This window comes from Colletes gigas, unplaced genomic scaffold, assembly GCF_013123115.1.
Source record: "Colletes gigas isolate AHSC1104 unplaced genomic scaffold, ASM1312311v1 Colletes_gigas_Sc00019, whole genome shotgun sequence".
NCBI classification, from domain to species: Eukaryota; Metazoa; Arthropoda; class Insecta; order Hymenoptera; family Colletidae; genus Colletes; species Colletes gigas.
Genome location: NW_025106648.1, coordinates 2916942 through 2934130, shown reverse-complemented (window position 1 = coordinate 2934130; position 17189 = coordinate 2916942). Strand labels below are relative to the sequence as shown.

Genomic DNA, 17189 nt, shown 5'->3' with positions numbered 1-17189 from the left:
TCAGTACATATATGTATGTATCGCTCGTTTACTGCAATAGTGATATGACTCAAAAAGATACAACTTGCGAATTTGAACTGTTTAACCAACTTATTTTACTCTGAGTTGTCTCACGATTTCGGCAAATAAATGATAGGTCAATTAAATTATAATTCCTTTTTTCAGATGAGGATACACTTTAAAGAAAGGTCAAATGTATATTATAATTTATGAAAAACAATAATAAAAATTATGTTGTACTTGATCTTAGTTAAATCAGAAAACTGTCACAGACATGTTAAAAGTTTCAAAACAAGAAAAGGAAAAATAAAAAATTTGTATTATTGCACTAGTGTTGCCTTAGTAATTTGAGCCCGTATCGTATGACAATGTTCGACGACCGACCGTCAAGCGCGCCGCTATCTTGGGGAACCGCCCATAGGAAGGCATACTCGCCGATACAGCGAGTGCTTAGTTCTAACGGTACGCAGTGGGGATAAGTAGAGGGGATATGATATTTGCCTATATCGTGGACGAGTTCCGAGCTTATATAGAGAAAATACTGTATTATCTAATCGTGCATACCTATCGTCTGAACTACGACTTTCCAAATTGTATGCTTTTTACTATTTTTTTTAGTTCGTTAGAAACAAAGAAACGCAGAAAATAGATTCCTTGAATTTAAAGTGTTGTTAAATGTCTAGTTTTTAATACTTGTTAATTATTCTAATTTCTACGATAACAACGTCCATACTGAATAACATGCTTTTTGGTTTTTCCATTTTCCACGAGGAAAACTACCGGAATCATGGCAATTATTGAGACACCTTTGTTTGAAGGACCTTTACTGAGGCTATCATAATTTCTAAACTATTGAATATTTTTCTATGAAAAAAATTGTAGATATTCTTCAGATGTAGATTTAAATATATGTGTTCAGACTTAATACAAAAACATATCACCGTTTCCCCCCCAAAAATTCGAAAGAACTGCTACAAAATTGTGCTCTAGAGTAGAATACACCCATACCACTTTTACTGCTATGTCGTCCATATATGAGTGAAAAATTTTTCACTGTAGAACTAAAACAGTTAATTGTCAAGCTGAAGTGCTAAAGCAAATAAATAGGACTAATGAATTTTAGTGTAGTCACGAAAATAAGTATTAAGACAAATTTTAATTTTAATTTTACGATCGTCTAAAATCAAAATTTTGATCTCATAAAAAATATTACAATTTTGGCAGTCAACATGTTAATATAATGTATGTAATAATCACGTGTGTCAAGAATTTCCAGTTACAATAAAAAAGACTGCACAAATTGCAAAGATACAGAATAATCGTTACTTTTTTAAAACTTTTATATTGACCAATTATGCTGTTAGTACAACTTTCTTTCAAAAATACGACAAAATAGTAGAATCTTGGTTGAAAATATTTGTGCAAGCAGGATCAAATTACAAATCGCGGTGCAATCTGTTTATTCTAACGGTTTAAAGGATGACAATATTTGTTTTCCTTCAAATTATACGTTAGATACAACATTGTAATTAACAAAAATCGCATTCTTATATAGCTCAAAGACAAGTCCAATAAAGAAAACTGATCATGCTTGGTCAGCCCGACAAATATGAGCGTTAAGTGGTTAAATACATCGATAAAATAATTATCAGATCCCAATATCACAGATATAACGGTAGTAAGAATTTCTGTGAGGAGCTGGACTCGACGTAGGACAAGTTGGAACGAAAAACGATGTCGAGTCCGACTGGATGTAGGTCCGCGACGGGTTAAAAACCTCAAAATCGTGCGTAGTCGTACGTTGTGTTTAAAACGAGTTTCCACATAAATCCGTATTTATTAAAACGATCGTAGATCGAAGTCCAAAATTGAATATCGTGTCCCGATAAACTCGCCGAATTCGATTGACGCGTATCGCCATTGCGATTCTCAAGGCCGGTGCTCGAAATGTAACACGTCGCTAACCGCAGACTCGCCTTTTTTCTGATTTCAGATCGATTACCGACCAGTCGGTGAAGTAAAGCGACTGGAAGAACAGGTCGAATCCAAAGAGAAACGGACGTCGTGGTAAAGCCAGAAGAGAGGAGAACCCTGGAGGTGGGAAACGACGGAGAGAGCTCCCTTCAAGCGTTCTCTTCGTTCGTCCGAAAGTTCAAATCCGGCAGTGCATCGTTCGGGTGGCACGAAAGGACGAAATTTGCGATTAACCGGAACGTTATACTTCTTGGAAACAGCCTGGGGCCACGTTGCCCGGTTCTCGAGGTAATTCCCTGGCGCTGATGACGTTCGATTTTCAAACGGACCCAGCGGAAGCCCCATCGACGCACGGGAGAAGCTCGATGACTCTTCTTACCGATCGATAGACACTCCTGGGAGGATGATCGACCCGTGCACGCACGGATCTGGGGGATTTGGCCGAGAATCGCGAAAGTGCGTCGCGTTTACAGGCTACGTGGCGTTTCTTTTTCTGCCGACCGAGAGAAGAAGAAAATCATGAACGCTTTTGTGCGTGGTTCGCGGCACACCGGGGTTCATGGACGACGCGCACCTCGGGCGTGGCTCGTCCTTGCGCGTCTTTCGGTTCGTTGATCGAATCTGCCAGTTTGGTTCGCTTCGTCTCATCCAGCCCTTATTATTTCCTCGCTATTTTCGTTCCGTTTCTTTTCGTTGTTAAATATTTTTCAGACGGACAGCAACCCAACGCTACAACGAAATGGAATACGTTGGCGCGTCGTGCGATTATGAGAAACGCGATGCACGACGAGTCTCTTCTCTCCTATGGTCGGAACGTCGTCGCGTGCGGTAAACCCTCGCATGCTCGACCGCGCCAGCGATCTGGCTTAGGCACTTTGTAAATCGGTCGCGATCGATTCTGCTCGCGGTTTCGCTACCGAGAACCACCTCGCGAACACCGAGCGCCGACGGGGTCCTTGATGGCTGGTGAAACGGGGGCCCCGAGTACCCTTGCTCCATCCCTTCGCGCGCAAGAAACGTAAAACCACGACATACCGCGTCGGGGCACGTTGATGACGATGTTAAACTGGATACTCTTGACGTCGCGTAATGAATCGGTTCTTGATATATTCGATGGACGCGAGCGAGCGTCGCGAGTCGTTGACCGATCGAAGGGAAAAAGGACCGAGGTGACCGGCGAACGACGATACGAACGTAAACGAGTGCATTAAAGTATTAACGGAGAGAACAAATTTGAGCGTAGATCGAATCGAGGGGAAGAGATACGACGACGAGAACTGCCTTCGAGTGCCGCGGACATGTATTGGTGAGCGTACGACACGAGCAGACATGTATATACGAGGCTAAACTAACGCGCGCTTGGCTAGACCAAAACCCCCTCCCGAAATGAAATCAGTTTGACGCAAGTCTGACGTGGATTACAGTGGATAGAGTCTCTGATTGGAATTAAACACGGCTGGATTATTTCGATTCGATCGGTCTTGCGTTTGATTCTAATAGACCAAACCTTACCAAACGAAATGAGTTTGAGACGAACTTGGGTCTGCATTTCAGTAGATCCAGTCATCCGATTGGAATTAAACACAGTTCCATTGCGTTCACAGTTGAATTATTCCGATTCAATCGGTCAAACTCGCGATACCGATTCTATAAGATCAAACCCTACCAAACGTAATCAGTTTGACACAAACCTAGCCTGTACATTTAATAAATACAATCATCCGATTGAAATTAAACACGATTGGATTATTTCGATTCAATTGGTTTCGCACCCGATTCTACTAGACCCTATCAAACTTATCAGTTTGACTCGAACCTGGGTTTACATTCTAATAGATACAATCGGCTAATTGGAATTAAACACGAATTCACGGCGTCCACAGTTGATTTATTTCGATTCAATCGGGCAAACTCTCACGTTCGATTACATTTGACAAAACCCTATCAAACGAAATTTGTTTAACGCAAATTTTTCTTTTAATCTAGTAGATAGAGTCATCCGATTGAAAGTAAACACAGTTTCATCGCGTTCATAGTTGACTTGTATCGATTCAATCTGTCAGCTTCTTGCGTTTGATTCAACTAGACCAAACTCAGCCAATACGAAATCAATTTGATGCAAATCTGATTGGAATTAAACACAGTTTCATCGCGTTCACAGTTGAATTATTTCGATTCAATCTGTCAACTTCTTGCATTCGATTCAACTAAAGCAAACCCTACGAAACGAAATCAATTTGACATGAACCTGTGTTTGCATTCTAGTAGATACAGTCTACAGTTGGCTTGTAATCTAGTAGATAGAGTTATCCGATTGAAAGTAAACACAGTTTCATCGCCTTCATAGTTGACTTGTATCGATTCAATCTGTCAGCTTCTTGCGTTTGATTCAACTAGACCAAACTCAGCCAAACGAAATCAGTTTGATGCAAACCTGGCTTGCGCAAATCTGATTGGAATTAAACACAGTTTCATCGCATTCACAGTTGAAAAATTTCGATTCAATCGGTCAACTTTTCGCGTTCGATTCAACTAAACCAAACCCTACCAAACGAAATCAGTTTGACGTGAAACGATCGGATATAGTTGTGGCAAGTGTGTTGTAACTTGCAGCCGTTCGGTTCACGTTGTCCGGAACTTACAAATCGTGATCGAGCCCGAAACAACAGCAGCTCGACACGTTCCCACGAAAAGAGCGTTCGATGGAAGTTTGAAGATTCGATGGTTCGCGGGGGGGCGATCTGCATCGGTGAACAGCACGTGCGTGCGCGCGCGCAATCAAGAAGTCGGCGGATGTGTCAGTTGTAAGACGCGATGCAATAAAACGCCCGCTCAAAAACTGGTCGTTCCATCTCGCAGCAAATTAATTTTCAAATAAGAACACCGAGGGCCTGTCTCTTCGATATGCTGTATCATTCTTTCGTTCTTTTTTTCCCCCCGTGGTTCCCCCCCGCTCCCGTAGTCTCCACCTGTTTTTCTGTCCGTGTAGCCGCGCGGCCCGCCGCCGACCGATTCCCTTTTCTCCTCTTCTCGCCGCTTTTTTCTCCTTCGACGGTCGTTTTCTTACCGCGGGAACACGTTCCGAGTAACAATCTGATGCGATGCTCGATTGGTTATTACCGTACAGAATAGTAATGACTCGGCCCGTTTAAATAGATTTGCATTTCGGGTAACGAGCATGCGCGCTCGCGCTCGCGCGTCCAATATACGTCGTATGCTCTTGGTCTGGCTTCCGGTGGCCAATTTGTGGTAACAAGACAATTCACGATAGTTTTTGAAAATTCGTTTTCTCGAAATATTCCAATATTTATTTCTACAAAATTAACAATTATATTAGATAATGTATCGAGAAACATTAGATTCCGTTCAAAGATGCAGTTATGGCGACAAGTAAATATATCGCTTCAAAAAATTATTGAATTTCATTGTTTACTTTCTTTTCGTATCCTTCAGTTCCGTGAAACGCCTCGAACGTGGTCAACTAGCGTCCACGACAGTGTCATGAATTTTTTAATTCAAACTTGAACAAACGTCTAACAACCTTTACTCGCTAATCGAAAATACGAAACAGTTAATTCGATGTTAAAGTAAGATTTCACTACGAATTTTCGCGACTTCAGCCTTTCCGTTTTCAGTTCTTTCCTAAAACTATTCGTACAGTTCGAAACTGTCACGGTATCTAATGCATCTGCAGACACGATACACCAAAGGAAATTTATTTGAAAAATAAGTAGCCTCGGACGTTTATTTACAATTATTATCTTTAAGTGTCCAAACGCTTTACAAATTTACACAAACTTAGACCCGAGGTCTTTACACAAAATTAAGTCTCGCAGAGCTTTCTAACAAAGAACTTAACGAACAAAAATTACGCGAAGCGATCTTATCTCGCTGTTCGGTGAACGCATTTTCTGCGTGCTAAGACATCGTTTCTGAATTAAAGAGAGAAACTGCACGAAGCGCTATCCATTGATTTCAATGAAACTACGTTAGCCGAAATACTACGGCCAAAAATACATTTGCGTAGACACTCAATATTCGAATAAGAATCGTGACTCGTATACGTGTATGGAATCTTTATGCTGTAACTATTTTATTGGCAAATCAGCATCTACAAAAATATAATAAAATAAACAACTACAGAAAAATCAACTTAACCCTGAAGTGCCACTATTTCTCACACTTTCCAAAAAGTTCAACATTTTTCGTAGAGTAAGTAATTATATCTTTTCACAGGATCAAGAAGTAATGATTTCTTCTCGTTATTAACAGTGTTTATTTCACGAATATTTATTTATTTATCCGTTTCCTTACATTACAGACGAAATCAACATTAAAAATTCCAAACATGATCATTTTACACTTTCACGTAATAGAGTAAAACCTGTGTACTTCAAATTTTCAATTTTGGCGTGCAAATGTCTTACATGCGGTTCACCGTTTCAAGTACAATATTTTTTAAGGAAGAAAAAATGATAATTATAAACAACGTGGAGAGTATAAATTGATGGATACTAACGTATGTACCTGAAATAGGAGTGTTCCTATTTAGAGTTAAACATTACAAGATTTTAAACAAATTAACAATGGTTACGAAGATCTAGAAATAGTAAAGCTACTGTATTGTTTAAAAAATGTACGAAGGTACTTGACAAACTTTATTGTTCGTTGTTTCGTAAACTATTAAGTGTCTTCGCTAATAGTCGACTGTAAGTTTATTATTCATCGGTTTTGCAATTAATCTATAAAGTTTCACTGAAATCAATACATAACACTACATTGTTCCTCATTTAGAGGGTTCCCTAGTTTCTAGGCGCCTTCATTCCTTTTTGTTATGATCGTGGCACTTTAACAACTCTTTTCTGACCGCGTTTGTTCATTAAGAAGAAGCAAGATACGTTTATTTATTATTTCGAATGCAACAATAGATCCACGATACTTCCTCAAGCGAATTAAACGATACAATCAAACGCGACCAACAGCAGATCTCAAATTTGTGTTCCAGTTAGGGTTGCCACCTATCTTGCTTTCGATAAAGCACTTCTACTTTCAAGTATTTATATTCTATCTTGATATTTTAACGCCCCATTTCGTACGCTCTTTCGACAACAGAATTGTTTAAATTATAGAAATCAAACTTTGCCTGCATAAGTTTCAGATTACATGTACAAATTTGAACATCTTCAGAAAATTATAAATATTGAATTATAACATAGACAAATGTCTGACAAATGGTATCTTTTTTTTAAGATTTTGGGTGATTTTCATAATAAATAATAAAGTGTGGCGGGAGCAGAAATAGATACAGTTTATCAACTACTTCGAGAAAATAAAAAATCGTATAAAGACCAAAGACACGTTGGTGCGATGTTGCACGAGGTCGGTAGCGTTTAACAGTTCGTGCAAAATCGTTTGCAGCGTAACCGCAGATTAATGTGCTTATTATGGCCAAGAGTTCTTTCCTGCATTCTGTCATATTGTGTTATAATTAATATTATAATAATTATTAAGAAATTTTTATTATTCTTTATACCGTACGTTTCGACCTTAAATGTAGATCTTCCACAACGAAGAAGAATACAACGTTAAACGCCAAACAAGCAAGACGAATTAGCTTACAAACGTAGGTATATAAATAATATTTTTGTAGAAAAAGGTTTCAACGTCAGAACGAAATCGAAATAATAAAAGAACAGAAGAATTTATTTTTAAATATCATTTTAGGTTATTCTTTACTTTCTTCTTTGTTCATTTCACGGGTACATATACAAGGTGTCCCAGATTTAAAGTGCAAAATTTTATCAGTAGATTGTCATTATAAATAATTATTAATTATCAGTAGGTGCAGACAAAAAAATGTTACATAAACATGGGTTAAATAAAAATGTGATTCTAATATTCCATTTCGAAATGGACACCACCGTTAGTAATGCAAGATTCACAACGATTGAAAATGGAGTTTATCACCGTACGAAGTTCATTTGTATTTTGTTTTATTTCCGTAAATGCATTCCCGATTTTTTGTACTAGTTCATCACGCGTATCTATGTACTCTTCATTTGCGAATAATCGCGACATTTTGAGTCGGAGTCCAAATACATGCTAATAGTTCTGATAGAAATTAATATCGATAGCTTCAATGACCTCAGATAATAAATACAAAACAAACATTACTGATCTATTACTGCATCGCGTCTCTTACTGTTTCCCTTGAATTTCGATTTTTTTACCAATAAAGTTTCACCCTGTATTTAATTGGCAAATTTATTTACTTTATTGTTTTCTTTTATAATTTAGTACTCATATGTCACAAAATTTATTTTATTTTTTAGATCAAAATATATTTTACTCTTTTACCTCGTAAGTTGACGTTTAGCTAATTTCATAATTATCGTATTTTACCCAAGAAGACGTACACCTAAGATCGAAACGTTTATCATAAATAATAATATGTTTCCATTCACAATTTCTTCCCCGTTTCGAAGAATATTTCCTCGAGTCTTCCGGAACTGGGGTTACCACCTTCCGAAGAGCAAAGATCGACTGGAGAACTGGAAAGACAATGTCGCGTAAGGTATAAGGTGTATACGTTTTCTTTTTATGAAGAGCAATGTGTTTATTAGGTCGAAAAACTCGAGGAAATATTCTTCGAAACGGGGAAGAAATTGTGAATGGAAACATATTATTATTAAAACATTAATTGTCACGAGGCAGGAACAATCACCGATCACTTCAAACTGTAACAAACGCGCGCAAAAATGTATCTAATTTCTTCTCAGTTTATTGAAACATTTTATTTTGTTGGATGGGTAAATAGTACAGTTTGTTTCGCATTGTTTCAGCGAAATTAAATTAAATTCATGGTTATATTACACTACTACATTGATATGTTATTACGTTTCTTCTTACTACAGCTCTAAACGATCATGAAAAGTATGTAAAAGCAGTGCTCTCACGCCTGTTTTTCCTTCAAACATTTCCCAACGCACCGTATGTTGTCAGAGCAACCGTACGACGCTAAAAAAGCAGTCATGGCAAGTTTTTTAATACAAAATCGTTGGATAGAAATTATTTAAATTAATTAAAACATTAATTGTCACGAGGCAGGAACAATCACCGATCACTTCAAACTGTAACAAACGCGCGCAAAAATGTATCTAATTTCTTCTCAGTTTATCGAAACATTTTATTTTGTTGGATGGGTAAATAGTACAGTTTGTTTCGCATTGTTTCAGCGAAATTAAATTAAATTCATGGTTATATTACACTACTACATTGATATGTTATTACGTTTCTTCTTACTACAGCTCTAAACGATCATGAAAAGTATGTAAAAGCAGTGCTCTCACGCCTGTTTTTCCTTCAAACATTTCCCAACGCACCATATGTTGTCAGAGCAACCGTACGACGCTAAAAAAGCAGTCATGGCAAGTTTTTTAATACAAAATCGTTGGATAGAAATTATTTAAATAGTCATACTAGTCGTCCTCGAGCATTGAAGAAACGGTGGATAAAACAAGATTTAAATGATAGTCATTGGTGACGCGATCATTGATACGCGAGTTGTGTGGTTGCCTTCTCATCACACGGTAATCCTGACAACCTACTCAGGGGGTTTGCAAAGTCGTGGTGAACACCATATATTTTCTACGTGGAAGCTGTGTTTTTTGTGTGGATGGAGTATATCTCCCTGCAAAAAATATGTGTATCAAATAATCCACCAAAAATGCATATATTTCACACACAAGGATCATATATGCTCCATAAAAAATACGCATTACACGTAATACATTGAAAGCCACATCCTCCACTCAAAAAAAAACTACGCAAGAATTTCATACAAAACACGTATTCCACAAATAATTCTGTACAAGCGTCAAACGTTTTACACTATACGTGATCATGTGATGATGTATACAAAGTTTTAATTATAAAATTGTTAATCGCAATCTCGACTAAAAAAAATTGACGAATTGTAATCGAGCAATTGAGTTTTGAGCAATTAAAATTGTTCATTGTAGATAGAAATTAACAATTTCGATTGTAATTGTCGATTGTAAATTTAATTACGTTTTGTCCACACTGCAGCATAATCGCGACCTTAGCCAATCGGTGCCTCGGTTGAAGCGAACGCGTTCGTCATGGCTCTTACCACATTTCAGCCAGGTTTCATCGACTTTTTCTTAGCGATTCTTCGTCGGATTTATGTTTCAAAAATAAAATTAATTCAGTTTCTTTTTAGTTAGGAGCGATGCTTCTTTAACCCTCTATCACGCGACATTTGTTGTATTTTACAAAAATAATAAAAGGAATCACTAGGTAACATTCATATTAAATCATTTTTTTAGCTCATTTTCATTTCGAAGGAAACCCAAGAGAACTTCAAGTTCAATGCTGTAAATAGTCTATGTATATTAATTACATTCACTTTGGTCTTTATACGATTTTTTATTTTCTCGAAGTAGTTGATAAACTGTATCTATTTCTGCTCCCGCCACACTTTATTATTTATTATGAAAATCACCCAAAATCTTAAAAAAAAGATACCATTTGTCAGACATTTGTCTATGTTATAATTCAATATTTATAATTTTCTGAAGATGTTCAAATTTGTACATGTAATCTGAAACTTATGCAGGCAAAGTTTGATTTCTATAATTTAAACAATTCTGTTGTCGAAAGAGCGTACGAAATGGGGCGTTAAAATATCAAGATAGAATATAAATACTTGAAAGTAGAAGTGCTTTATCGAAAGCAAGATAGGTGGCAACCCTAACTGGAACACAAATTTGAGATCTGCTGTTGGTCGCGTTTGATTGTATCGTTTAATTCGCTTGAGGAAGTATCGTGGATCTATTGTTGCATTCGAAATAATAAATAAACGTATCTTGCTTCTTCTTAATGAACAAACGCGGTCAGAAAAGAGTTGTTAAAGTGCCACGATCATAACAAAAAGGAATGAAGGCGCCTAGAAACTAGGGAACCCTCTAAATGAGGAACAATGTAGTGTTATGTATTGATTTCAGTGAAACTTTATAGATTAATTGCAAAACCGATGAATAATAAACTTACAGTCGACTATTAGCGAAGACACTTAATAGTTTACGAAACAACGAACAATAAAGTTTGTCAAGTACCTTCGTACATTTTTTAAACAATACAGTAGCTTTACTATTTCTAGATCTTCGTAACCATTGTTAATTTGTTTAAAATCTTGTAATGTTTAACTCTAAATAGGAACACTCCTATTTCAGGTACATACGTTAGTATCCATCAATTTATACTCTCCACGTTGTTTATAATTATCATTTTTTCTTCCTTAAAAAATATTGTACTTGAAACGGCGAACCGCATGTAAGACATTTGCACGCCAAAATTGAAAATTTGAAGTACACAGGTTTTACTCTATTACGTGAAAGTGTAAAATGATCATGTTTGGAATTTTTAATGTTGATTTCGTCTGTAATGTAAGGAAACGGATAAATAAATAAATATTCGTGAAATAAACACTGTTAATAACGAGAAGAAATCATTACTTCTTGATCCTGTGAAAAGATATAATTACTTACTCTACGAAAAATGTTGAACTTTTTGGAAAGTGTGAGAAATAGTGGCACTTCAGGGTTAAGTTGATTTTTCTGTAGTTGTTTATTTTATTATATTTTTGTAGATGCTGATTTGCCAATAAAATAGTTACAGCATAAAGATTCCATACACGTATACGAGTCACGATTCTTATTCGAATATTGAGTATCTACGCAAATGTATTTTTGGCCGTAGTATTTCGGCTAACGTAGTTTCATTGAAATCAATGGATAGCGCTTCGTGCAGTTTCTTTCTTTAATTCAGAAACAAAATTTTAATTCTTAGCACGCAGAAAATGCGTTCACCGAACAGCGAGATAAGATCGCTTCGCGTAATTTTTGTTCGTTAAGTTCTTTGTTAGAAAGCTCTGCGAGACTTAATTTTGTGTAAAGACCTCGGGTCTAAGTTTGTGTAAATTTGTAAAGCGTTTGGACACTTAAAGATAATAATTGTAAATAAACGTCCGAGGCTACTTATTTTTCAAATAAATTTCCTTTGGTGTATCGTGTCTGCAGATGCATTAGATACCGTGACAGTTTCGAACTGTACGAATAGTTTTAGGAAAGAACTGAAAACGGAAAGGCTGAAGTCGCGAAAATTCGTAGTGAAATCTTACTTTAACATCGAATTAACTGTTTCGTATTTTCGATTAGCGAGTAAAGGTTGTTAGACGTTTGTTCAAGTTTGAATTAAAAAATTCATGACACTGTCGTGGACGCTAGTTGACCACGTTCGAGGCGTTTCACGGAACTGAAGGATACGAAAAAAAAGTAAACAATGAAATTCAATAATTTTTTGAAGCGATATATTTACTTGTCGCCATAACTGCATCTTTGAACGGAATCTAATGTTTCTCGATACATTATCTAATATAATTGTTAATTTTGTAGAAATAAATATTGGAATATTTCGAGAAAACGAATTTTCAAAAACTATCGTGAATTGGTCGTTAAAGAGATTGGTACCATTTGGTTGCAGAGGATCAGTCGTTAAGAAATTGAACAGAACTGATTTCGTATTCCGTTTAAAGATGCTTTTCTCTCTTTCCCAATAAAATTGCAGTGCCGATCCGCAGTATGGCGTCTTGCACGCCACATTTTAATATATATACCCCCCTATTTTGTCGTCAATGCGACTTCTTGTTATATCTAACAGCGGTCAGGTGTTACGTGCACAACAGAACACTGGTAATTGTTGACATAAACGGTTGACTCTCCACGGGGACGTTAATATCCTGCAGTTTCGTGTTTCTGGCTGTTCGTTCTACAAACCATCAGTTTAAATATAATACCATTGACTACGTGAGAAGCACAGGATGGCGAACGAAAAGTGTTGATTGCGGAACACGCGAACGGTCGAAAACAATGAAACTCGAAGTGCGCTCGCGGACCGGAAGTACGCGTTGCGTTCCCGCCACGACTTTGCCCTGTATTTCCCGTCAATTTTTAACACTTTCACTGCCACGTAAATTGACAGGACTTTCCACTCTGGAACAAGGAAAAATTTAGGTTTTGTTCTAAAATCAAATAAGTCATCAAAATATCAAATAAGTCATTGATTTGTTTACAATGGTACACAATCAAAATTTTTGTCTTGCAGAATATTGTACGAATTTGATCTGGTAATGTGTTAATGAAAACTATGCTATTGTTTAAAACAAAAAAGAAAAGAATTTTATGTTATGTCGTTTGCAATGGTCCAAAATCAAAATTTTAGTCTTGCAGTATATTGTACGGTATTGATCTGGCAACGTGTTAATAAAAACTATGCTATTATTTAACACAAAAAAGAAAACAACACATACAAAACGTAAATGTGACATCGAAAATACATAAGAAGCTTTGTAATATTTTTCAAAGACAGACACAAGTTGAGGCCATAGCCTGCAATATTTAAATGTTAATAAAAAAAGTCACAGGGAATGGTGTTACAAATTGTATTTTTCAATCGAAAAATACAAGGAATGCAATTTTGGTTTTACGTTGTCTGACTCTTAACGAACTTGCATAGTCTCCTTATGAAAAATTTTAATAGCAGATTATACTTAATATGAATTTCCCTTATGTTCATTTTTAATTGAAAAATGTCTTCTTTAATTCAATTAAATGACTGGTAGACAACTTGATATAAAAAAATGATTAGTGAATGAATGAAAAAAGATAAGTTTAATCTAAGGAAAAAATTTGTTTCTGGTTTTTCGATCCATTTTTTACTAAAAATCACTCATTTGATTGTAATACGAATTACATTCCATCCTTCGTAAAAGATGTGAATTTAATTTGCAAGTTACCAGAATTTATTTAATTTCTCCTAAAGTAAACGAAATTAACGTTGATATTAATAAAATACAAATTACGAACGTCCTTCAGATTAAACTAATTTTTACGTTTTCCTTTTATACTGTTAAATAAGGTGGTGAGTTCTAGCTTTGTAAATAGGCTACTAACGCATGTCCCCCGGTCGTTTTTCTCCCTTGTTTTTTCACTTTGCTATTAGTTTCATACTTTCAGTATTCAAAAACGATCAACCATCTTTCGACAATCCAAAATTTCAAATTTTTATTCAGAGCTCCAAGAAGCTGATACTAATCTTCATGAAACTTTTGTAAAAAAATGAAAACTAAGTGAATTGTAAAGTTTCATCCCCTCGATGCTACAATGACTAACTGTCGCAGGTAAATATTAAATTCTTTGTCGAAATAAATTCTCGGTATCCCGGATCCCACGGATAGTTTTCAGAGCAGAATACGAAGATTGCAACTTTGATGGATAATTACATCCTTGAAACTTGAGTTATCGTAACGAAGAAACATTATGCGCCTATTACTTTTTATTGTTCTATAAATCTGTAGCTTCGTTAAAATTAACGTTGGACGCTTAATGGACGTGCGTTGTCCGTTAAATTTACGTACGCAGCGTTGTAATAAAATTGCATCCGAAAAAGTGCAGCGACGCGCATCGGAGGTGCTGTTTATCGAAAAATGCCAGTCGAAACGTTATCATCTTAAATCTTATTACCCGTACAGAAGACGTCGTGTACCGAGGCGTTACCAGTCTCTCCGAGATTTTTCACCGATCCAATCACCGTTAATAGAACAATTTTCAAAGGCTTCGTTTAATCGTCGCTGTAAATCATGTACACTGTCGCAGCCGCGCGGCAGCTTGCCTATTTTCTCACGTGAAATATGTGTCCGCCGCTATGGTCGTGCTCGTTTACGCGTCAAAACACGTGCATTAGCGTGTGCACCCGGGACGAACATTATTTCGCGGGATAGAGCGATAAAACATTGATCCACGTTGCATAAATTTCTCGTTGGTCATCGGGTCTCGAACAAGCTCGTAAAATTTCTGAAAATTTTTCATAATCCTAGCCGATCTTAAAACGCTAAATTTATCGTAGAATGCCATGCTCGATTAAGTAGAGATTCAGTTTTCTGCGCGGTGTTCGCGGGTTCGTGTTGCGAACTCGTACGCGTCAACGCTCGTACGGATAGATAATAAAATGTTATTAAACAATTTCATCCGGGAATTAACCGTTTTTGCCGATTTACGTGGATACGTAACTTGGAAATATTTTAATAACGTTTCTAACTTTCCGGGTGCTCGATGTGACGGAAGAATTATTTTCAAATTAATGCAATTTTACTTCAACGAAGCGGACATAAGTCGAAAGATGAGAAACGTTATTAAATATTACCTGTAAAGGCAAAGTTTAATCGAGAGACAATCGAAAGACTGTAAATATAGAAACTCCTCGTAACTCTGAAAGTTTTCGAATTACTGTTTGCTAATAGTTTTCTGTTCCGTTTCATGGGTATTACACGCGTACGAAGTTTGCACCATGAATTTGTGAATACCTCTTATATATGAACCGGTAATTATGAAAATGATCTAAGTCATTGATTTGAAATATTCTTTTAACTCCATATTAATAATATAGATTCTTTAATTAAATCACTTCGATAATCACCGGCACGTATGTACGTATTACTTCGATTATAGATAATATTGCTCGACGCTTCCGAATACAAGCTGTATCGAAAGGAATGTCTAATATTTCGTAATTCTTGCAATTTATTGCAATTTCTAAAAGAATACAACTTATATTCAGAAGCATCAATTGCAAATACTACAATAGAACAGTGAAAGCGTTAATTATGTGTTTAGATCGCTCAAAGAGTTGTCATCATTTGCATTTATCTTTCTTACGAAAATGTGTGCTGATTATGGGTCGATGAGAATATCGATGTAAATCTAATTCTGCTTTATAGCATTCATTTACTACTACAATTCAACTTTCACATTGCCAATCAATGTTTGGGTACACTTATATTATGTATATTTTGGAGACGAATAGGGTTACGAATTGGAGATCGTTCGATCTCTCAAGTTTCGACTCCTTAAAAACGATTTATGTCATCCATGCGTAGAACTGAAATAATTAATTCTCAAGTTGAAATGTTAAAGACCTATAAATATTAGCGAGGTTACGAAGAAAAGTACTAAGACAAATTTTAAGTTATGGAATTCATAATTGTCTAAAATCAAGGTTTTAATTTCACACAAAACTTCACAGTTTTGATCGGCAGTCAACGTCATGAAATCTTGAAAATCATGCTATATTCTGAGATAAATTAAGCTACTTAGTAATAGCCCATTGATACTTGACTACAACATTTCAAAACTTTACTGTTTATCGACGAGAGATCTATAAATCATACATAATAGTTCAAATCCCTTTTGTTCTTTTATTGAAAAAGGCAGTGATATTGTATACGATATAAAGTGAATACATCGCAATACTCTGTATAGCAAGAGCAGACAATTTTGTGTCAGTTATCGAGGAGAACGTTCAATCAATTAGCGAGGTAATACTTTCTGTGGCGATTAAAACAATCTTTTTTGAAAATTGGTACGAGTCAAATGAGAAGCATGTTTTATTGGTTAAATGGAGCACATAATTTTTATGTGAAAATAGTAATCGAGAAGAAAAAAGGATATCACCGATCAGAACGTTTTTTTGTCAAATACTTTTGTATTACTTGTATTATAACAAAGTCTACCCAAACGTTTGAGCTATAGTGTGCGGGTAATGTATCATGATACTGTGCTGCTATGAATCGAATTTGTCTACTATCGATATTTTTACCTTGATGGAAGATTAATCATAGAACATTAATCTATCGTTCCTAAAAAGAAATCATGAACATCGGGTTATGGTATTACGTTAATTGTAATCGACTTATTATGTTATACTTGAATAAGTTTAGTTTAATTTTAGAACAAGCCCCAACCTATATTGCGTTAACGTAACACGAGCGGATTGGATATACATGTAACTCTAACTTTAGAAAATTATATTAACGACTCCGTAGGCTGTAACAGAGCTAGTTTCAGTTTATTCGGTTTAATCGCTGTTATTCCAAATCGACAATATGATTGCGCAATTATTCTTATACGTGACTAAAATAGAATAGAAAGTTCTGGAAAGTAAAAGGAAGGCTGGAATCCTCGTTAATCAATACCGATTCGTTGTTATTTCGCTGCTTGGAACGACGAGAATACGCGAATATCGTTATTAACCGCAAGCAGTCGGTCGACTCTCCACTTTTTATATTTTTGGTATTCCAC

The 17189-nt window shown here is 36.0% G+C and overlaps 1 protein-coding gene across 1 annotated transcript in view; it reads left to right on the top strand.

Annotated features, from left to right (window-relative positions):
• Positions 1-16455, top strand: part of LOC122400637 (protein doublesex) — a 226000-nt gene extending 209545 nt beyond the window's left edge. Inside the window, exon 6 of the mRNA XM_043402184.1 lies at positions 1994-16455. The gene's annotated coding sequence lies outside the window, so the exon portion shown is untranslated. The remainder of the gene's footprint in view (positions 1-1993) is intronic.
• The last annotated feature ends 734 nt before the right edge of the window (positions 16456-17189 follow it).